Genomic DNA, 23,406 nt, shown 5'->3' on the forward strand with positions numbered 1-23,406 from the left:
CAGAGTAATGTTTTCGGAAGCCAATATAACGTGCTCATACTTTGTAAGCCTGTTATTTGTTAAATACTGTGTCTTTGTTTTTGTCATTAACAGTTCTAAAGAATGTGGCATGTAAGCAATCAGTGAATGACCCATTACTATGCTTTCACATCTCTCAATGCTGATACCTGTTGCAGCAACGGATTTAAGACATCCGGGCAACGCAGAAGCTACTGGATCAAATGTAGCTAAGAAATAAGCTACTTGTCTACAGGCACCTCCATGCATCTTTACAAGGTCTGCTAATGCACATGCTTCCATCTCACAGCAGAAGAGCGAAAATGCTTTTTTGTAATCTTGCATTCCCAGAGCTGGACTGTGACATAGGCTCTCTTTCAGCTCTTGGAAGGCTCTGAAGCAATGTCCTTTCGAGTCAAACTTAACAGTGGCTTTGCTTGCAAGGAAAAATTTGGGATCCACTGTCGACAGTAGCTGACCATTCCCAAAAACATGCAGACTTCTTTTTGTGTTTTTGGAGTTCCCATTTGCAGAATTGTCTCCATGCGATCTGGTGTTTCCCTTCGTTTACCCTTTTGAAATTGATGACCAAGATATTGCCCTTCTGTTTGACAATATTGAAGCTTATTTGGGGACATCATGTGTCCGTTCTCTGTCAAATGATTCAGCAAAGCCACTGTGTCAATCCTGAAAGCATCCTTAGTCTTCGAAGCGACCAAAAGGTCGTTGATATACTGAACCTGGACTGAACTCTCACCAGCCCTTCAAGATTCTTCCTCAAGCATTGACTAAAGATAGAGGGACTTTCTGTATACCCTTGAGGGATATGACACTGTGTTAACACACGGTCGTCCATCCTAAATGCAAATAAATATTGGCACTCTTCATGAAGTGGTATGGAGAAAAATGCCTTATATAAATAGATGATAGTAAACCATTCTGCCTCACATGGTATCTGAAATAATATAACAGCTGGATGCTGTACCACAGGACAACATGAGATCACGATTTCATTGACCCTGCTCAAATCCTGTACTATTCTGTACTTCTCACTAGGCTTCTGTAGTCCCATAAAAGGTGAGTTACCTTCCTCTTATCTCTTTCAGAATGCCTTGTGCAATCATAGACACAATTACAGGTCTTCACCATTTAGTCTGACCTGTATCTTAACAGGTCCAACCCCTCGGATCAGTCCTCTCTCCTCACCTGTGAAAACCCACACTTTCAGAGAAACCAAATCTCTCAAATCATGTGGTAAGTACTCTGTCGTGAGAACCACAAACAATTCAGCACACAGACTCATGTTGGCCATTTTAAAATCATCATCATCATCATCATCATAGGTCTGCAACTCCACACCCCTCGGAGTGCAAGATATAGTACAAGTTAGCATGTACAAAAGATCGCTTCCCAATAGACTGGGCTGTAATCACACACCACAAATTGGTGTTTGTCTTGGAATGGTCCTATTCTCACAGGTAACTCATTTGTTAACAAGTCAGTCATTTGCAGATTGGTAACTCCCACTACATGAATCGAATGTCCTGAAAGGGATACATTTGGGACCAATTATGTCTTTACTGTGGAGCGTGCATTCACTTCTGCATCTACAAAAAGTCCCCTTTGATCCACTTCCAGGGTATCACGCAAAGTGCACTCTCCCTGCACCCCCCTCTGACTGACACTCATGATGGTCTTGAATCTGACATTCACACATCCAAGCCCGATTTTGTGACAATATTGACAAGCTGTGACCTTCTTTTGATTTGCCACCCAATCACCTCCCATACCGGCATCCATACCCCTTCCTCTTTCCCGTCCAGGTTGAGATACTGTCTGTTGGTTCATTCCTCTACCACCTTCTCTTCCTCGACCCATTGCTCCTCCAACCCTTTGCATCCAATTGTATTCCTCAACTATACCAACATCAATTTCTATTTTGTTTTCTTTTGTGCTGCCTCTACCTGTTCACTTCAGTATTTTATATTTCTTCATGACCTCAGCCCACGGACCATGAGTCAATGCATCTCTAGCTAGTTCGGCAGCAGCCAATCAATGGTGACCTTACATGCCGTTCATAAATCACCCGGGACCACTATGTCAAACAAGGTATTTAAATCATTCCATAACACCTTGGATATCTTGACAAAGCAAGCAATTTGCTTATACCAGTTGGCAGGTTTCTCCCTCAGCCGAGGAAAATCATTAGTGAATGCTGCCAAGTCACCCCTACTCCGTGGCATATGTACATACCTTTCATTCTGTACTTCTCTCAGAGGATAATTTCCTGTAGCTCCCGTCCCTCCACCCAGAGGCGGGGTATCTCCTATCATTTTCTTGGCGCTTTTCTTTTTCGATCACCTTTCTTCCCATTTGTCTAATTCCCTCAATGGTCGCATCACTATTATCAAATCTCTAATATGTGCCTTTAAATCTGCTCTAAGATGCTCCTTCTCCTCTGAACAAATCACAAATCTTTCGAACCTGTCCCTGTGCATCATACAAAAAGTCTATGTTTTGCCCCAATACATCGCATACAAAATCTTTTCAATTGCAACTGTTTGTAGTTTTCCACAAAAGCTGTGTTGTTCAGCTCCTGCTCAGTGGCATTTGTTCCCAGATCAGTCAGACACTAAAGGCAACCTCCCTTTTCACCTTCTAGTCTTTTTCAAAGACATTACAGGTATCTCCTTAAATCTAAGAATAACAAGGTTGAATTCCTGCATCTTTAGTAGGATGAGAACATACTGTCTTCGCATACAAAAAGGATTCATTTAATTAATTATTGAGCAACCAAGGAGAGACTAATATTCAACCTGCATTGTTGGGCCTACAGTATAGGCAACTTAAATGATACACAGTTATATTTATATGAATAGAATGTCACCCTGCACATTATGTATACAGGAATTATAGGCTTTTCTAATGCATATGAATCCTACTGAAATGTGCATAGAACATTTTAATGCTTATATGATTTGAATAAATGCATCTTAATGGTCATAAAACACTGCAAACAATAAAATATATGCGAGTGCATTTGAATCATGGGTAAAATGCACGCGTACAATTTAGAGTGTTGTAAGTGCTCTATCATTAGTACATCTGGCCCTTTAGGGCTAATATCTATCATGTTTGTGGGAAACCTTTCTGCACAGCGCTTGCTGGGACGCGCTCACCTTTGCCTGCTGACTGCGAGGAGGACTTTTAGCCAGCAACTCGCCGCACCCGCTCCGCGGGTGCCGCTTCGTGGACAAGTGAGGAGGAGTGGGAGGTTAACACCATCTGAGGGCTGCAGGGCTGCGAGCGTATCAGGGACTCCAAATCCCAGGAGTCCCTGAGTGACCGTTGACCACTTCCGGTCCGCTCTCCCTGCCGGCCCGCCCACCGCCCACCTGAGGGTTTGTTAAAGCCCCACCAGCGGATTTGACTCTTGGGAAACCTTTCTGCACAGCGCTTGCTGGGACGCGCTCACCTTTGCCTGCTGACTGCGAGGAGGACTTTTAGCCAGCAACTCGCCGCACCCGCTCCGCGGGTGCCGCTTCGTGGACAAGTGAGGAGGAGTGGGAGGTTAACACCATCTGAGGGCTGCAGGGCTGCGAGCGTATCAGGGACTCCAAATCCCAGGAGTCCCTGAGTGACCGTTGACCACTTCCGGTCCGCTCTCCCTGCCGGCCCGCCCACCGCCCACCTGAGGGTTTGTTAAAGCCCCACCAGCGGATTTGACTCTTGGGAAACCTTTCTGCACAGCGCTTGCTGGGACGCGCTCACCTTTGCCTGCTGACTGCGAGGAGGACTTTTAGCCAGCAACTCGCCGCACCCGCTCCGCGGGTGCCGCTTCGTGGACAAGTGAGGAGGAGTGGGAGGTTAACACCATCTGAGGGCTGCAGGGCTGCGAGCGTATCAGGGACTCCAAATCCCAGGAGTCCCTGAGTGACCGTTGACCACTTCCGGTCCGCTCTCCCTGCCGGCCCGCCCACCGCCCACCTGAGGGTTTGTTAAAGCCCCACCAGCGGATTTGACTCTTGGGAAACCTTTCTGCACAGCGCTTGCTGGGACGCGCTCACCTTTGCCTGCTGACTGCGAGGAGGACTTTTAGCCAGCAACTCGCCGCACCCGCTCCGCGGGTGCCGCTTCGTGGACAAGTGAGGAGGAGTGGGAGGTTAACACCATCTGAGGGCTGCAGGGCTGCGAGCGTATCAGGGACTCCAAATCCCAGGAGTCCCTGAGTGACCGTTGACCACTTCCGGTCCGCTCTCCCTGCCGGCCCGCCCACCGCCCACCTGAGGGTTTGTTAAAGCCCCACCAGCGGATTTGACTCTTGGGAAACCTTTCTGCACAGCGCTTGCTGGGACGCGCTCACCTTTGCCTGCTGACTGCGAGGAGGACTTTTAGCCAGCAACTCGCCGCACCCGCTCCGCGGGTGCCGCTTCGTGGACAAGTGAGGAGGAGTGGGAGGTTAACACCATCTGAGGGCTGCAGGGCTGCGAGCGTATCAGGGACTCCAAATCCCAGGAGTCCCTGAGTGACCGTTGACCACTTCCGGTCCGCTCTCCCTGCCGGCCCGCCCACCGCCCACCTGAGGGTTTGTTAAAGCCCCACCAGCGGATTTGACTCTTGGGAAACCTTTCTGCACAGCGCTTGCTGGGACGCGCTCACCTTTGCCTGCTGACTGCGAGGAGGACTTTTAGCCAGCAACTCGCCGCACCCGCTCCGCGGGTGCCGCTTCGTGGACAAGTGAGGAGGAGTGGGAGGTTAACACCATCTGAGGGCTGCAGGGCTGCGAGCGTATCAGGGACTCCAAATCCCAGGAGTCCCTGAGTGACCGTTGACCACTTCCGGTCCGCTCTCCCTGCCGGCCCGCCCACCGCCCACCTGAGGGTTTGTTAAAGCCCCACCAGCGGATTTGACTCTTGGGAAACCTTTCTGCACAGCGCTTGCTGGGACGCGCTCACCTTTGCCTGCTGACTGCGAGGAGGACTTTTAGCCAGCAACTCGCCGCACCCGCTCCGCGGGTGCCGCTTCGTGGACAAGTGAGGAGGAGTGGGAGGTTAACACCATCTGAGGGCTGCAGGGCTGCGAGCGTATCAGGGACTCCAAATCCCAGGAGTCCCTGAGTGACCGTTGACCACTTCCGGTCCGCTCTCCCTGCCGGCCCGCCCACCGCCCACCTGAGGGTTTGTTAAAGCCCCACCAGCGGATTTGACTCTTGGGAAACCTTTCTGCACAGCGCTTGCTGGGACGCGCTCACCTTTGCCTGCTGACTGCGAGGAGGACTTTTAGCCAGCAACTCGCCGCATCCGCTCCGCGGGTGCCGCTTCGTGGACAAGTGAGGAGGAGTGGGAGGTTAACACCATCTGAGGGCTGCAGGGCTGCGAGCGTATCAGGGACTCCAAATCCCAGGAGTCCCTGAGTGACCGTTGACCACTTCCGGTCCGCTCTCCCTGCCGGCCCGCCCACTGCCCTCAGACCCTGCTATATCTGGGGCCACTCCTCCCGCAGCGCGGGACGCAGCCCGGAGCAAAGACCGGGCTAAGAGCGGGCCGTTTGAGGCCGTTCGAGGACGGCAGCGGACGGCCCTGGCCCACCCACCTTCTTCTGGTTTGTTTGGATTCCATAGATATACTTAGGATCTTAAGACCCACCCTCGCCATTGTGTTCTCACTGCAATGAATGCAATGGTTACTCGTAGCAAAACATCGAAAGGTGGGTCACAGATTAGTGGCCCTATGGATGACTTCATTACACGCACTAACATAGCAATTGACAAAGAGATATCCAAACTCCAAAACCGGGTTTCGCTCGAATTAGATGCTGCTAGACGTCTGTCCCAAGTAATTGCACTCTCCAAGAAATCCTCCCTAGGCCACATAGCTGCTTCTGTTACCCCAGAGCGCCCAGCCCCTCCACATTGTATAATAACACAGGTTGATGTTCACCATTCCCCGACCCTGGCCACCGGTCAGGTTGCCTTGGTAAACAACGTAAATATAAATCCACCAATATCAACTAGTATGCCCAATCCAACCCCAAGTGTTCCCTTTATGGAAAATGTACCTGATATTACCCCAAGTGGCAAACAACCAAAAAGGAAACGCAATTCTCGCTCTGCTTATTTCCGAAAAAAAGCGAAAATTGCTGTTCCCAAAGATCTGCCTCTAAATAACATCGCAGCACTTGGTGCCGGCTTAGGGCCTACCCTTAATGTGCAGCCACCTAGCGGGGGTCAGGAAGGGGTTCCATCCATTCCCTCCACTAATATTTTAGCAGGTATGGACCCTGAAGTGGATGGGCTAACTGATACCAATAAGGATTTCTTAGAGGTGGTATGGGAGACTCTCAAAAAGTTGCTGTCACCCCTAGATTTAAGACTTTCTAGGATCGAAAACAACTTGCTAGAAATGGAGAAGAGCATTATTGCTTTGGCCACTCTGGGGCTGAAGACCCTTGAGAACCAGGGCATTATTGCTGCTGACCCAGTGCCACAACCCATCGCACCTTGCACTAATCTAACTTCCTCCAATGTTTCACCTGTCATAAAACCCATTCCTAAACCTAGGTCTGTCACGGTGGAGCAGGCTCGTGAAAAACCAAATGCTCCTCCACGAGCCACTTCACACCACCAGCAAAATCCTAAGCATACATTACCCAACAGGTCGATTCCTACCGAATCCCTAGTCCCTCCAGCAAAAGACAATTTCAGAGGTGGCTACATCGATCTCCCTCCAGAGACAAACGACTATGCGGTCGTTCTGACGGGTGTTCCTATGTTAAGTGACGGCCAATTTGAAAATCACTGGTCGCTCAAAAATAAAATAATGCACTGGCTAAATGTAAATAGACCAATTCCCAATGGTCGAAGAAGTCGTGTATTAATGGTTCGCAGAACTCCCTGGGTAGGTCCATCGTTGAAATCTATCCCGGGAGATTGCGTGGTAGTGACCTTTGAAGATCCCTACACGGCACAGCACATCTGTAAGTGGCCAACTAATGACGATTCCTCAGTTACACCTAAACCAGTATCCTTTTTTTATCCCCCTCGACCAAGTCGAATTCAGGGGGTAAACTGGACACTGGTTCAGCAACACCCTTGGCTGAATAATCCCTGTGGCCAGAAGGAGACCCTTCTACACTGGAACGGTCTCTCCACGTATAATAGATTTGGGACCTTAGAGGAGGTGGATTGACTCACAGTACACCCAGCCAACCAACTCGGCATGGAAAACTTGCCATTGCAGGGGCTTGATTCCATAGATCGCACTGGCCCAGAGCTTGTAACAAATAAAGCGGCGCGACCATCTAGCCAGCGGTTCGTAGGGGAACCCTCCATATCTGATACAAACAAAACTCCTGACAGGGAAGATCGGCGGTACTTACTTCACAGGTTCCACTCTGAAGCTACCTCCATCGAAGCATCAGGTCCTTCTTCTTCTGGTTGCCTTGTGCCCCTTATCCAGCAATCTGAGCCACCTGCTAGGTCTCCTGAACTTGAGAATATGTTTGCTTCTCCCAGGCCTACTGTTCCTACCAATGCTTCTTCACCCGGTGACACTGCCTTAGCAGACTCTGCCTTAAAAATCTTAAGTTGGAATGTGGCCGGTCTTGATCGCAATTTTAACAACCCTGAATGGAATGATTTCCTGGAACTATATCACATCTGTCTTCTCCAGGAAACCTGGTGCATGGAGCCTAGACATCGAGTGGGATTTTCTACTTTTTTCATCCCTGCCGCCCAGGTACAAGGTTCCAAAGGTCGCCCCTCAGGCGGCCTAATTATTTGGATTAATGTTGCATTGGACCTCAGAGTGAAAGTAAGAAACACCCAGTCAGCTGATCTCCAGTGGTTAACGATAAGCCACAAAGGGGGAAGAAGTTTGGAACTTTTTAATATCTATCTAAGGGGTGCCAAAGGGGGCGCATCCCATCTACCCTCTACAGGCCTAGACCGCAATTTGGCAGCTTGCAGTGTGGACTCTTATGTAATGCTTGCAGGCGACCTCAATTGCTGCTTTGAACCCCTGGCCAGAGAAGACATCTTGGATACTTTTGAGGAGGATTCTAGGAGAGGCATCCCTATCCTTAGCCTTGACCCGATCCCTAAATGGTCTCAAAATGTCATCGAGATTACAGCCCTTTGCATGGAGCACAACTTGCGCGCTGCAAATGGGCGCTCTAAATCTGACCAATTAGGTGCCCATACTTACAACAGACCAGGCCACACTTCAAGGATTGATTTTGTGATGCTCAATTACAACCTTTGGCAACATCACCAAGACATGGAGGTTATAGCATCAAGTGATAGTGATCACAATCCCCTATCACTAACCATCGCATCTCCTTGGCAAGGTGGGAACCAAGGCCCTCCTGGCCATAACTGGAAAACTACCCACGAACTAGCCCCCGCAAACTGTAGTAGGCGCCTGAAGTGGGCAAAAGTCGCAGCCGATGAAACAAGGATGACCCAAGCTGGGACTATCTTGGAAAAAGTAAAGCCTTGGTTAGACACCCCAGAGCGTGCTGGTACTAGGATTCTACCTCTATACACCGAGACTGTTTTGGCATTAAGCAATTTATTTATTGTTCCCCAATCTATTCGTAGGGGCCCCGTGAAACAATCAGCTAAGTGGTTTACTGGCAATTGTCGCAGAGCTAAGAGGGAACTTGTGGCCACATTAAAAACCAAAAATGTAGCTGATATTAGAGCCGCTATGAAAACGTATAAAAATTTTTTAGCTGTAGCTAAGCAGGAGTATGACTCTAATCTTTGGGGAGATCTAGTAGAGGCAAGCACCAGGAAGGACGCCAAGGGGTTCTGGGACCTTTTAAGATCTAGGGAAAAGCCGATTGACCAACAACTCACTTGCAACCTTCCAGGGGGCGTATGGTTTGACCATTTTTTCAAACTATATTCTGCTCCACCCTCAGGTCCTCTCCAGTCAGGGCTCCCTTACACGGTTTCACTGCCTAAATCTATTTTTGCGCCCATGTGTCAGGCGGAGCTATTCACTAGCTCGGATGTTGAAAAAGCAATCAAATCCATCGTCCCAAACAAAGCTGCGGGTCCTGATGGGATCCCAGGAGATTTAATTAGGAAATACCCGTCTTCCTGGAGTAGATTAATTTCCTCCCTTTTGAACGAGGTATTACTGGGCGGTGCTTTTCCAGACTCCTGGAGGGGCGCCGAAGTTGTACCCATTTTTAAAAAAGGTTCTAGGGACGATCCAGCGAACTACCGGCCAATTAGTTTATTGGATTCTTCCCAAAAGGTGGCAGGAAAAGTGGTTTTGGGCAGAATTAGTCAGTGGGCCGATGAAAATAATATCCTGTCAGATCTCCAAGCGGGTTTTAGAGCAGGAACAGGCACAATCGAGCAGACGTTCCGCCTTCTGATGATTTATTGGAAGGTGGTGGTGCTAGGAGGGGGCAGTCTGTATATGGTCTTCATTGACTTGCGGACTGCGTTCGACCTAGTACCACGAGCACTTTTATGGAACGTCCTCGATGGGTTAGGCCTTCCCCCCTACCTGCTCTCGCTCCTCGTAAAATTCCATGACCGGAATTTTGCCCAAATCAGATGGGGTACACAGGGAGAGAAAACACCTCGAATACCTGTGGACAGGGGCGTTAGGCAAGGGTGTGTGCTCGCCCCCACTCTGTTCTCTCTTTATATCAACGGAGTGGTGGAGCACTTACTCCAGCAACCGTCAGATGCACCCACCCTTGCTGGCAGGAAAATCCCGACACTCCTGTTCGCGGACGACACCCTCCTCATTTCGAAATCCCCAATGGGCATTCAATCGCTGCTCTCCAGCTTTAAAGCCTTTTGTGACGAAAGGGGTTTGGCCATAAATATAGGGAAAACCAAATTTTTGGTTCTTAATCCGCCCAAAAAAAACGTTTTTCCTCCGCTCCTAGACTCTGCTCCACTTGATCGCGTCAAAGAATTTGATTACTTGGGAATACGCATCAGTGACACTATGAGCTGGAAGGCACACCATCACAAAGTGTTCTTGACGCATAAAAGGGTGGCAGGTGCCTTGCTCAAGGAGCAGCGTGCCTCATCATTAAAACCTATAGGGGCGCCCCTGGACATCTATAGGGCAAGGGTTGTGAGCGCGGCACTTTATGGTGCCGAACTGTGGGGCACTCATAAAGTCGATACTCTGGCTCGCCTTGAGAATAACTTTCATAAAGACCTTATGGGGTTGCCCCACAGTACACCAACCATCCCATTGCTGCTAGATGCAGGTACCCGGGCTATCTGTGATCAAGCGAAACTACGCCCACTTCTATTATGGTCCAGAATTTGGAACGTGCATGAGCTGCGAAGCTATGCAGAAGCTCTGAACGACATTATGTCACTGCCGGGCTCGAATAAAATCATCTGGCTCAGAGAAGTAAAGAAGTTGTTGCATAAATTAGGATTGGGAGAGGCTTGGGCTAATAAATCTGCACCCCCGAAACAACAGCTCAAAAAGATCTATTGGGCATGGGTAGATAGTGAGAGGGTTTGCAGTACAACCCATTGCAAATCTGTATCACTGTTCCTGTTGACTAAAGAGTCACCGTCTAGGGAACCTTATTTGGATATCATCCAGAGCTCATGGGACAGATCATTGTACATTAAGTTTAGGGTGGGGGTGCTCCCACTATGCGAGTTTACGTCCACTTGGAAACCGCCGGCCCAAACTGTACCTTACTGTCCTTTTTGTGATCTAAGGAAAGAGTCTGTGTCTCACATGCTGTTCGAGTGTAATGTCTATGCTGCCCCGAGACGTAGGTGGTTGAAGCCCCTCTGCATGTGTTTGGGAACTCGTTCTCATTTAGAAGCACTGCGTATTTTACGTACGGACGCGAGTCCTTTCTTTTCTACCTGCATGGCAAAATTTTTGGGCTGGGCATGGCGCCTTAGGACTGCAAGGAAACTGTTAATCCAGTGAGCGAATCTTTACACTTAACATGCTGCTATGAAATGTCTTATGCTGTGACTGTATATTTTTTTTAATGTTTTAAAATAATGTATGAATTGCTTTTATGATATGAATTTTATCGAATAAAGCTTATTACTTACTATCATGTTTGCACCACGCAGCCTGGTACAGACAAGCCTATAAGCCAGATTTCAAAAGCCAAGCATAGCAACTTTGTGTGGCTGAGTGGCTTAAAAAATCTGGAGTAACACAACGTTGCACAAATTGATGCATTGAACTACTCTGCCCTGGTAGGCATTTAATGGGCAATGTGTCAGTGTTCCCTTGCAAGTCCTATGGATTTTGACAAATCCTCAGATTTACAAGAGCTTGTAAAACTGGGGATGCGCCAAAATCTTACACCTTTCCAGGGGAGGCGTAACGAGGAGAATGATATGTCTCCTTGTTTCTTCTTTCTATGTTTTCTTCATTCAACGACACACATAGTAGAATATGCCTCCCAGGATTGTTTGTGTTCAGGAAGGTGTCTCTTTCTTCACAAAAACAACCCTGCATGCAACACAGGCACACTTGCACCATGGTGAAAGAGTGCCAGGGCAAGGGAAAGGACAGGAATGCACCATATTGACTTAAATAGTGTGCATTTCTGCCCTTTCCCTGTCACTCAGTGAAATAGGCGACGTGCGGCGCTGCACTGTGTCAAAGCTCATGAATGAGTCCTCAGTGCATTAGGCCCTAAAGTTCTGTGTAAATGCTGCTTTTTTCAAACCTGCCTCATGGGAAAGGTTCACAGCACACTGCTGTATACTTTTACATAAGATACTCGTCAATGTTACCCTCACATCCTTGCTCTTTCTTCAAATTGAACAAGTATGTTACCTGCCACCAGGGAAGCTGTGGCCTAACGGCTAAAGCGGTCAACCTCAAAGCTGAGGTACCGGGCTCGAGTCTCGACAGGGGCACTCAACATGCTGTGATTCAGGGCAAATGATGTAATCTCCCATATCTAGCAAAATTAATGTGTCAGTTTGTAACGCAACTGGTGTTGGTATAAAGTGATCTGATATTTTTGGGTCAAGTTTGTGCTATATAAAACTCCCCTCAAAAAACTGGAAACGTTTTACATAGTTGTTAAAAAATTGCTTTACATACTGGGTTTGGATCAAAACGAAATTCTAACATTTAGAGTGGTCTCAAAACTCTGGTATCTTTTTTTTTATCACCGTTTTTTCTATCCTATTCACTTTCACACCATCCCTTCTTAATTTAACTCAATTGATTCCACAATGCTTTGGCTGTAAACTGCTTGTGTAATGCCATTAATTCTTGGCATCAGCTGACCTCTGTGACTTGTGTTTGGGGAATGATCATCGGGTGCATGCCTATTGTCATTGTCAAGCCCAGCATCAGATTTACATACAGAGGCCCAAATCCAGGGCTGCAGTGAAGGACCAAGCAACCACGTCTCATTTAGCTCTAATGATCTCTGTGACGTGGCCTGGGTGATCAGTACAGATTCAGTTGTGGAAAGTGTATTTTTAAAATTGCATCCAGTAGAGTCAATTCCAGTACTGTGCATCTTTGGCTATTTTCTATGCATCTGCAGTTGAGCTGTGCTCACAACCTGTGTGGGTTACAGTTGAGAAGGAGAGAGCTATCCAGTCGGTGAGTGGTATCTCAACTCACTCAGTCTTTCAAGGCATCAACTTTCCTTTCAGGAACAGAGGTGTGCAAGTACTGGAGGCAGCAATAGAAACTGGTAACTGGCACACTAGTCTCTCTAGGAATTCAGACAAAACAGTATTTTTGGAAGATTGTCCTAGTAGTATGTTGTCAAAGCATTTAAAGTAAACGTGTACATTTTTGGTAAAACAATGTAAGCAAATGAATCACATACATAGTGTTACTACATTTTAATACATAGCAAACCTGTTTTAAAAATGCATTGCAGATGAGATTCTTTTAATTATATTTGAAAAAAATATTGACACACTAATTAATAAAGTCATTGAGATTCTTAAGCCCAATTGCACTTCTAAACGTGATCACTTTATCAATGAGCATTTAGTATCACAGGATTGTTTTTACCTAGTCTAGGAGTGTCCGGACCCCATCTATTCAAACTGTGCTGCAACTGGTTTGTATTTAGAATGACTAGGAGGGTTCTCAGGACAAAACCCTGTAGTGTGCCTCTTGCTATATGAAAGCACTCTTAAATTCACCTCCCAGATCGTATCTGAGTTTGGCAGAAAGACCCCTACACAGACTGTAAGAAATCAATGATAACAGTATCCATTTAGCACAGCATTAAAAGCATCCCATACAGTGGGGTAACAGAGGCCCTTGAAGCCCCTGTGGTGAGGGTGGCCCCCCAAGTGCCAGGGGTGCCCCTTCAGTACAATACTCTGTCTGGGGTCTCCTGATTGAGTCAAGGGGGGGATGCTCCACATACCAGGCAGAGGGGTCTCCTCAAGTTTCGTTATGCCTGTGGTCCCATAGTTTGTGACTGTTGAATCATCAAAGGCTGAACGCAAGTCCATGAAGTCCTAAATTAGCGTCTCTCCTTGGCAAGCCCATACTAGCTAATTAAGAGATGGTAATGCAAGCATTGCTCTACAGAGCCTAAGCCAGCTCTAAACCCATACTGGCACTCATCTAAGACTGTGTTTGCTTAGGAACAGGCCCAAATTCTAAACACCAGAATACTTCCCTCTACTTTAACAGTGCAGTCTATCTAAGAGTTAGGATGCCACCATATGGGGTTATCTTTCCTTCTTTTCATGAATGTTGGAATGTGTATATAGGGTACAACTGTACATAAGAAATAGTTGAGGAAGTTACAATATTTAATACAGTAGTGATCAAAGGGACCTATAAATTGATGTGCTTTTTTATAGATCTTTCTTTGGTGACCTCATTTGAACATTAGCCTTACCCTTAGGTTGGATTTAGATGCAAAAACTATCCCAGACATATTAAAATCGAGTTGTCATTTGGAGGTAGATATTAGAAATATATTTTGTGAGAAGTTTCTCACCATTAAATGGAAGAAAAATGTTTGCCATATAATTTTGCTTAAATTTGTGAGTTTAGTTTAGATTAGAATGAATTCAAATGCGAGGAGGGCTTGTCACCCTGTTTCCGACAATTATCGCTGGTCTGTCCCCTCAAGAGTAAAGATTGTAAGAAATTACTTCTGTAAGCAAGCTAGGGACAATCACAGTAGCTTTGAGGTCAGCTTCGTCCCCCTGACTATATCATATTTTGTGACCCTCAACACCTTCTGTGAGACTAGCGCAGGGTAAATCAGAAGGCATCTGAATCTCTTGTCTCTTCTGACCAATTTCATGAGAAGGCTATATTTATGAGTGATTTATAGCACCAGGACGCTTCTTATGAACCAGAAGTTTAATTCAATACTTATTCTTCATTCATACATTCATTTATGACAAGACTCTACCACATTATGGTCCCCACTTTATAGTTATAGTTAGGTCTACTTTTCCATTGACAGATCTCTTGATGGTTCGCTGAGAACTTTGGGGCCGTTTAAAGAATTTTCATAAAACTTTCCCCCAAAAAGTTCACCCATCTCAGTTTCTTCCTGGAAAGTTTTGGGTGGATCCATCAAGTGGAGAAAAAAAGGGGTCCCAAAAATGCAAAATCGCCATGTATTTTTCATAGACTTTTCTAGTCAGTGCTACCGCAAACACTGCTGAATGGAAGATCACCATATTTGGCAGGGGGCTTAGTCTTGGGCTAGAAACTGTGCTTATTGCGATTTTCTGTTACTCCATTCAGTTGTTTTTGGGAAACAGTGGTGGAAAAATATTTGTATATCGGGACGATTGAGTGTGAGAGTCCCTCAAATCCTTTAAAAAAACAGAGTGCTCTGATTAGTCCAGGGAGCTTTTTCCCTTTGGCCAATTCCCTCCTCTGCAAGTCCAACCACCGCAGGGGCAAGCGCTCTGTTTGGTGGACAGCAACATCAGAGCCTTCACAGTCCCTGTGGACCCCATCTCCTTATGACCGTATGTGATGTAAACGTAAAGGGGGGCATGCATTTGGCCCCCTCCCTGAGTCTTAAAAGGCCCCAGGGACCCAGCTCTAATTCTCTGTCTCAGGGATACCATCCTTGGAACAGAGGAACCATATGTTTGCCCCCGCCTGGCAGGAGCATTTTTTAAATCTTCCGCTAGGTTGGAGCAAACATGCTTTCCCTTCCTGCAGCAGCATAGGCAGGGAAGGCATGTCAGCTCCCAGTTGGTGGGAAATTTAAGAATACTCCAGCTGGGTCAGATCAGACATCTGTTTCCCTGCCCGCAGTGGTTAACAGAATATATATTTCTTCAACCCACAGGGAACATGCAGGAAACAGCTACTCCCTGCGGGGAGAACAGTGCTGGCTTCTGTACTTTGTTGGATCTTGGGTGGTTCGGTGGAGGCTCTGGAGGGCCTCCTGTAACCCCCAACTTGTTTTTTGTGGGTGCCCCTTAATGATGCAATTCGACCCTGGGGGATGGGGTCCCCAGGGCCTAAAAAGGCTCAGAGAGTTGGGCCACACACCAGCCCTTTTCATATTGCATTAAGGCCCAGGGAATGAAGTCCAGGGGGCCTATTAAGGCATTCAGCCCCTTTGAATGGAGCCTCTGAGCCTAATTAGAGTTAGGGAGTGGAGGACCGCTTGGCCCTCTCCTCTTTTTTATGACATCCACCGTGGCCGGCTCAAGTATGATGAGAAGCCACCTCCAGGACAGAGTAGTGCCCCTGCTGCCTGGGAGCATATTTTAATCACACATCAGGAGGGAGTAAACATGCCTTCTATTCCTGTAGCAGTTCGGGCAGGAAACGGATGGCAGCTTTCAGCCAGTGGGAGATTTCAAAATGCTCCTGCCAAATGGGATCAGACTCCTGTTTCCCTGCCCTCATTACTGTGGGCAGGGTAACAGATCAGATATTTCTCCTGCCTGAAGGGAGCATGCGAGAAACAGCTGTTCCCTATGGGGATAGCAGTGCTGGCTCCGGCACAATCTGGGAGCAGGCTGGGGCTGTGGTTGCCTGGGCCCCCGTGATCCCCCAATTGTAGGTTTCCTTGGTGGGCTCTGGAGCACCCACCTCTGGCCCTGATGGATTGGGTTCTCAGGGCCTAATAAGGTTTGAGGTGTTGGGCCACGTAGCCCCTCCCCCTTTTTTATTGTAAATGGCTCCAGGGGATGGGGTCCCGTAGCCTAATAAGACTTGAGGAGGTGGCTTTACACCACCATCCTCTTAACATTAGAAATCAACCTCCAGGGTGGTTATTAATACTTGGGGTAGGGGGCAGCATGGTCTAATATCCCTTAGTATCAGAAATCTCCCCAAGGGATAGGGTCCCTGGGGCCTAAATAGACTTGGGGAGAGGGGCTGCATGGCCCTCCCTTTTTCTATGACATTTCAGGATCACTGAAATAATATAGACTGCCAAAATATCGACCTGCAAAAATATCGTTGCCAAAATATCGACAGACAAAATATCGACTTTCTATCTACAAACAGGTAAGTACAAAAATATCGAGTTTAAAATATCGAGTGTTAAAAATATAGACTGTCAAAATATCGATTTTTTTATGTCTTTAAAATAAGTTAAAACTATTATAATATTACATATATTTAATATAAGCATTGTTAAAATTATTAAATAAATGTAACATAATTACATAATTAATGTAAATTTAAAAATTAATAATAATAATACATATATATATATATATAAATACATGTTATTAATAAAACATATAGAATATATTTACCGTGGCATAGCAAAAGGTTTAAATTTAATGTAACCACTCCAGTGGGTGCTACAGTAGAGAAAGCGTACGCCTGTACCCCAAAAACCCAAAACTGACCCTGAACCCTAAAAATATCCCTGTACCCCAAAAACCCAAAACTGACCCTGAACCCTAAAAATACCCCTTTCCCCAAAAACTGAAAACTGACCCTGAACCCTAAAAATACCCCTTTACCCAAAAACTGAAAACTGACCCTGAACCCTAAAAATACCCCTTTACCCAAAAACTGAAAACTGACCCTGAACCCTAAAAATACCCCTTTACCCAAGAACTGAAAACTGACCCTGAACCCTAAAAATACCCCTTTACCCAAAAACTGAAAACTGACCCTGAACCCTAAAAATACCCCTTTACCCAAAAACTGAAAACTGACCCTGAACCCTAAAAATACCCCTTTACCCAAAAACGTATTATTTATTTTAAATTAATTACCAATTATATTTTAATTATTTACCAATTATTATTTAATTAACAATTAGATTAAATTTACATAATTAATTAATTATAATAAAATTACTTCCCACCCTATTCCCCTATAAACACACAACCCGCTACAGAAAATACATTACAAAATATTAATTATTTATCAATTATTTATTTTAAATTAATTACCAATTATATTTTAATTATTTTCAAATTATTATTTAATTAACAATTAGATTAAATTTACATAATTAATTAATTATAATTAAATTACTTCCCACCCTATTCCCCTATAAACCCACAACCCGCTACAGATTTATATTACTCAAATATTATTAAATATTAATAACTTACCTTATTTTCGATATTTTTGTAGTCTATATTTTTTCTAGTCTATATTATGTCTAGTCTATATTTTTGATTCGATATTTTTGCTATTCTAGTCGATATTAGTCGATATTTTTGTTGTCTATATTTTGTCTAGTCGATATTTTGTCCAGTCTATATTTTTTCATCGATATTTTGTCCAATCGATATTTTGGAATCGATATTATGTCTGTTTACCACATTTCACAGCAGGGTACGGAGTCCCCAGGGCTATTAAGGTTCTGGAGGAGGGCATATTTCTGGAGGGGGCATATGCCCCTCTTATTTTAGTTGGCCACGGCTGGAAGCCTCAACAAGCAAGAGAATATATGGATTCTTTTTGGTGTATTTTTTACATAGAGCCCAGCAGAGTAGGGATAAATCCATATGTTCTCTTACTTGCCATGCTGAATCACTGCACTGTATAAGACCGTGGTCTGCCACCCATGAACCCCACTAAGCCCAGATGTTTTTGAACACTGGACACCCAGGAAACTCTCGGATGCTGTGGCTTGCATTGATCCCATAATGTTTTCTTACCAGAATGCCCTTCATATAACAAGACTTTTCCTCACATTTGTGTGAAGGTAGCTTTTGGAATCTGCAGGGATCCACAAACATCCTACCACCCAATGTTCCCAAACTGGCTTTGATTAAAAATGGTACCTCGCTTAAGTGGCTGGGGCTAGCATCTTTATTGTTGTGTGAGTTTGCAATGATGGAGCACTTGTGCCTCCTGATGGACGCCGAAGAACTGGAAAATTGAAGCGAAGTAAAATTAATGTCGGGTTAGAATGTTAAGCTTGCAGTTACACATAGAAGAATGAAGATGTGATATCATAAGCTGTGTGGTTAGTGTAGTCATTGGCGAGTACCCGGGCTGGGGAGGACGCTACAACTGGTGACGAAATAGGGGATAAGTTACCAGAAAATTGACAGTGCTCTCCCAGAGAGTTTGACACTGTGCAGCAAACTTCTTGTGCATGCCACCTGTGCCTCCATAGAGTGTGGAATCGATGTTTGGCATTTTTGGGGTCAAAGTACAGTTCCAGTCAGTGTAAAGCAATTAAAATAATGAAAGCTTGACTAAGACTTCTAGACATCGTTGGCAGAAAACTTGCTGGGAAGGCCACAATGAGAGGTACCGCACTACTACACAATTTAAAGCCATACATCATATGGAGTGATAATGCTGCAAGCAGAATTGCTGCAATGCAGCAATCAAACAGGTGCCAGGCAGTGCAAAAAGACACTGGCAAGCAATGAAAGTCAACTACAAGAAACGTCATCTGCTTACGAATATGTGCAAAGAGACTCATTGTGCCACAACCCTGGGGGAAGCAACCCCAGAGAAACACATGGGGTTGTGCTTGCGGAGCTGACCGTACCCAAAGGGGCACACCACCAAAGTTGCTGTGGCTGCCGTGGCTGAGTTGTGGCTCAAGACAACTTTAATGCTTTCCTGAATGCAAAGGTCTCCGTCTGAGACCAAGTGAGAGATCAAGGTTGCTTGGACTGTCCAAGATGACTCAGAGGCCAGTACAATGGAGGGCTTTAGACATGGTATGAATGAAGCAGGTCCAAGTGGATAGCTGACATTGTCAGGGAGAAATGCACCTTGAATCTATCAATCAATGAATCAATCAGGATCTATAAAGCGCAGCAGATCACCCATGAGGGTCTCAAGGCACTGGATTTGCTAGCTGCTTTGCGGTGCTCTGTTCATTCAAACAGCCAGGTCTTGAGTCCTTTCTTGAATTCCCAGAGTGATGAAGTGCTCCTAAAGTGCAGGGGAAGGTCTTTTCAAGCTTTGGTCATCAGGTGAGTAAAGAAGCTTCCTCCGCTGTTTGCTTGACGATGGATCTGGGGGTGTCTGCAAGGAAGAGGTAGGTAGATCGCAGGTGTCTGGCCGGTAAGTGGAAATCATTTGTTTGTTGATATAAGCTGGTCCTTCCTTATGTATGGCTTTGTATGCATGGGTCAACTTCTTGAACTAGCATCTCTTCTGTATCAGGAGCCAGTGTAGCTTCTTGAGGTGTGGAGTGATGTGGGTCCATCTGCGGAGGTCAAGGATGAGTCTTGCTGCTGAGTTTTGTATTGTCTGTAATCTCTTCAGGAGGTGTGCAGTGATTCCTATGTAGAGAGTATTCCTGTAACCCAGCCGGCTGGTGGCAAGGGCCTGGGTGATGGTCCTTGTGGTGTTGATTGGGAGCCACTTCAAAATCTTTCTGAGCATCTGTGAAAGCAGAAAGATGAGATGTCCAAGACGATGTTGAGGTTGCCTGCGTTGCCTTTTGGGGTGGGGGAAGGGCAGAGTTCAGCAGACCACCAAGTATTGTTCCAGAGTGAGGTGTTGTCTCAAAAGATGAGGACTTCTGTCTTGTCTGTGTTGAGTTTGAGACAGTTGTGTTTCATTGAGTTGGTGATAAGCTAGGTGTGGTCTGCACAGGAGATGATGTCTATGCGATCTGACGGTGTTGGACAGTGGGTTCATGTACGTGTTGAAGAGGGTGAGGCTTAGGGATTATCCTTGTCGGATGGAGGGTTTGGAGGTGGATGTGGGAGACGTATTCTCTTGGTGATCAATTTGCGGGCGTTTCCCCGGATTCTGATTTAGTGAAGCCTGTTGAAAAAGATTTGGTGGGAGACAATATCAAAGGCAGCTGACATGTTTAGGAGGATGAGGGTTGCTGTTTTGACACGGTCCAGGGTGGCTTTGATGTCATCGGTGGCTGTGACCAGGGCTGTCTCAGGTCAATGATTAGATAGTAATTTGGATTGAGAGGGGTCCAAGAGGTTGCTGTGTTCCAGGTATTTGAAGAGTTTCTGGTTGATTGCCTTTTCAAGAACCTTTGCCGAAATGGAGAGCAAAGAGATGGGCCAGTAGGTCTTCGGTTCTGCTGGGTCAGCGGACAGTTTCTTCAGGAGATGCCTCCCTTCAGCATGTTTCCAGTCCTCAGGAAAGTAGGCCATATTGATGGAGGTGTTCAGGACTTTCTTGATCTCATCTCCAATCGTCCTATTCTCAAGGTTGAAGATGTGGTGGGGACAAGGGTCCATGGTGGTTCCTGAGTGTACAGATTTTGTGTCGGGTATTGTGGCTTGTGTGTGAGAGGTTCCCAATGGGTGAGCAGGTGTTTGGTGTTTTTGTTAATGGGTGTGAGCAGGCTGATACTGATGACAGAAAAAGGTTGGGGTTTGAAGTTCCCATATATCGCTGAGATCTTGTCATGGAATAAGACTACCAGGTTATTACACAGTTCTTAGGAGTGGGTGATGTAATTCCCAGTGGCTTCAGGATTTGAGAAGTCCTTCATGTTGTTAAATACCTCCCTGCAGTGGTTTATGCTGCTTCTATGTGTTCTTCTAAAGTGCTCTTCTTTATTTCTTTCAGGAGGCTGCAGTACTGGTTGAGTCCTGTCTTGAAGGTCGGATGATCTCCTGTCTTTTTGCTAATACTACACTAATTTTATAGTTGCTTGCACAGAAGCCACTTGTTCTTTTGGCAGGTACTTTGGGTTTGGCTGACTTGGCAAGGGAAATTGTGTCTGCGCATTCCATGACCAACTGGGATAAGTTCTTCACAGCCTGTTCTGTTTCAGATGTTTTATCTGGGTGGTGGGAGTTGAGGACATTGTTCCACTGATCTTACAATATCTTTCTCCACTTTCTGCACAAGTAGAGGGAAGGGGACATGGTGCCTATGTTGGTAGATCATGAGATGGTGAAGTGGACTCTGTAGTTGTCGGTCCAGGTGAGCTGTGTGCCATGTTTGTGATTGATTCTGTCATCAAGATGGAATCTAAGATCCCCTAGGAAGATGTACTAGTCGATGCGATGAAGGTGATGAGGTCAGGGTTAATGTTGCGGAGCTGGGGCATAGTCCTGGTGGTCTGTATGCAAGGATGTCTTTGATGGTGCTTTATATATCTGTTTGAAGTTGGAAATTGAGGTGCTCCCTTATTGGGGTCAACAAAGCAAAAAGAAGAAGGTGATGGACAGAGCGCTGACACTTTTCAGATACTCACCCCCCAGTCACAGATCTGAGTTGAATGCATCATCGTTCTTTAGCTCACTTTGCCACCTCAGTTCAGACCCAGCTGTAAGCAAATCAGTCTTGACCCTGTGCCTCATGAGAACAGTCCAGCCCAAACTGCCAAGCCAGGTCTTCCCTGAAATCGGAAACAAGCATCCTGGAATCATTTTCGGGGTAACACCCCTCATCATCCAGGCTAGCTTGAATCCAGTAGCAAATTGAGCAAAGGGCCCACGTCTGGGCTTACCCTGACAAGTTAGGGCAAACAAAGCAAACGCAAGAAAATGATGGATGGAGCACTGAAACTTTGCAGATACTTACCCCCAGTCACAGATCTGGGTTGAATCCATCATCGTTCTTTAGCTCACTATGCCACCTCTGTTTAGACCCAGCTATATGCAAATCAGTCTTGACCCAGTACCTCATGGGAACAGTCCAGCCTGAACTGCCAAGCCAGGTCTTCCCTGAACTGGAAACAAGCATCCTGTGTCCAGTTTCAGGGTACTACCCCTCATCAGCCAGTGTAGCTCAAATCCATTATTGGGGTCAATCTCATAAATGGTTACAATGCAGCCTCCTTCTAAAAACATATCCCCATTCGATAGCACCAAAAGGCTGAATATTGGTGACAGATGGACTGTTTGAATAGAGTCATTTGATGATTTCATTGATGCAATGGAAGAAGCACTAATAAGATTTTCACGTACCTAAAGGAACTTGCTGGTGAAGGTGTAAAAGAAGTCACAACGAAAATGCAGTTAGTTAACAAATTCAAATACAGGCAAATCAAAGCAGATTTCAATCTTAAATTCAACCAATGCCCAATCTAGATTACCAAAGGTACATCGTCAGTCAATAACAACAGAAAGTTGGTGAGATCATTGAAAAATGTGTTGAGAGGCTGGATAGGCTCATTAAACACTGCATGTTCAATAAATTTAATGACGAGGAAGCTATACCCCTCAGAGTGATTGATGGATGCTTTTCAGATTCATTCCGACAATAAATGCTGGGATTAACTCTTAGTCTGGAGTGAGTTCTCATGGCTGCCAAAGCTGAAGAGCGTGCTGATCAAAAAGCTGCTGACATGGAGCTTGGAGGTACCCAGTGTGAGTCACTCATGAATGTGAAAAGTGAGCCAAAGCAAAAGGCTAAGGGACAGAGAGTGATTTCTCAACAGAAAAGGAAGTTATACTTTAGGCGTGGATTTTTGTTTCCACACAAAGATAAATGTTCTGTCTGATCCACAAAGGATGTCAAAAGGAGAACCATTTGGTGATGACCTGCAACACAAAGGAAATAGTAAGTGCATCACATCACAAAGGCAAGGTGGCTGCCCAAACGTTTCAGAGGTGACATTTGACGTAAGCCCTAAGGCCAAGCGACCGCATTAGCTGAGGCAAATCGACACCAAACAAAGTCAATCAACATCTAAATCTTCATCAAACAGTTCTTCAGTATTAATGTCCAGTGAAAGTGAAGAAGGTGGTTGTGCCTTGGCAGTGTTTACCTCAGAGAAACATGTGCATGTTGGGCAACCTCTAAGCAGAAATGCTGGTGCTGATGCGACAAGACAAATCTCCAAGGTCATTCAAACATAGTCCAGCAATCACAATACAAGTCAACAGTCGTTCAATACATTTCATCATTGAGAGAGGAGCATAAAGAAATATTATGACTAAGGAGAAATATAATGAACTGTCTCCATTGCACCAACTTAACCCCATTAAACTCTAAAGTGTACACATGAGCTGCATCAATGCCACTAAAAAGTCAAGGTTAATTTGCAGCAACAATGAAACACAATAAAACAAAAGCAAAAGCA

This window comes from Lissotriton vulgaris, chromosome 3_1, assembly GCF_964263255.1.
Source record: "Lissotriton vulgaris chromosome 3_1, aLisVul1.2, whole genome shotgun sequence".
NCBI classification, from domain to species: Eukaryota; Metazoa; Chordata; class Amphibia; order Caudata; family Salamandridae; genus Lissotriton; species Lissotriton vulgaris.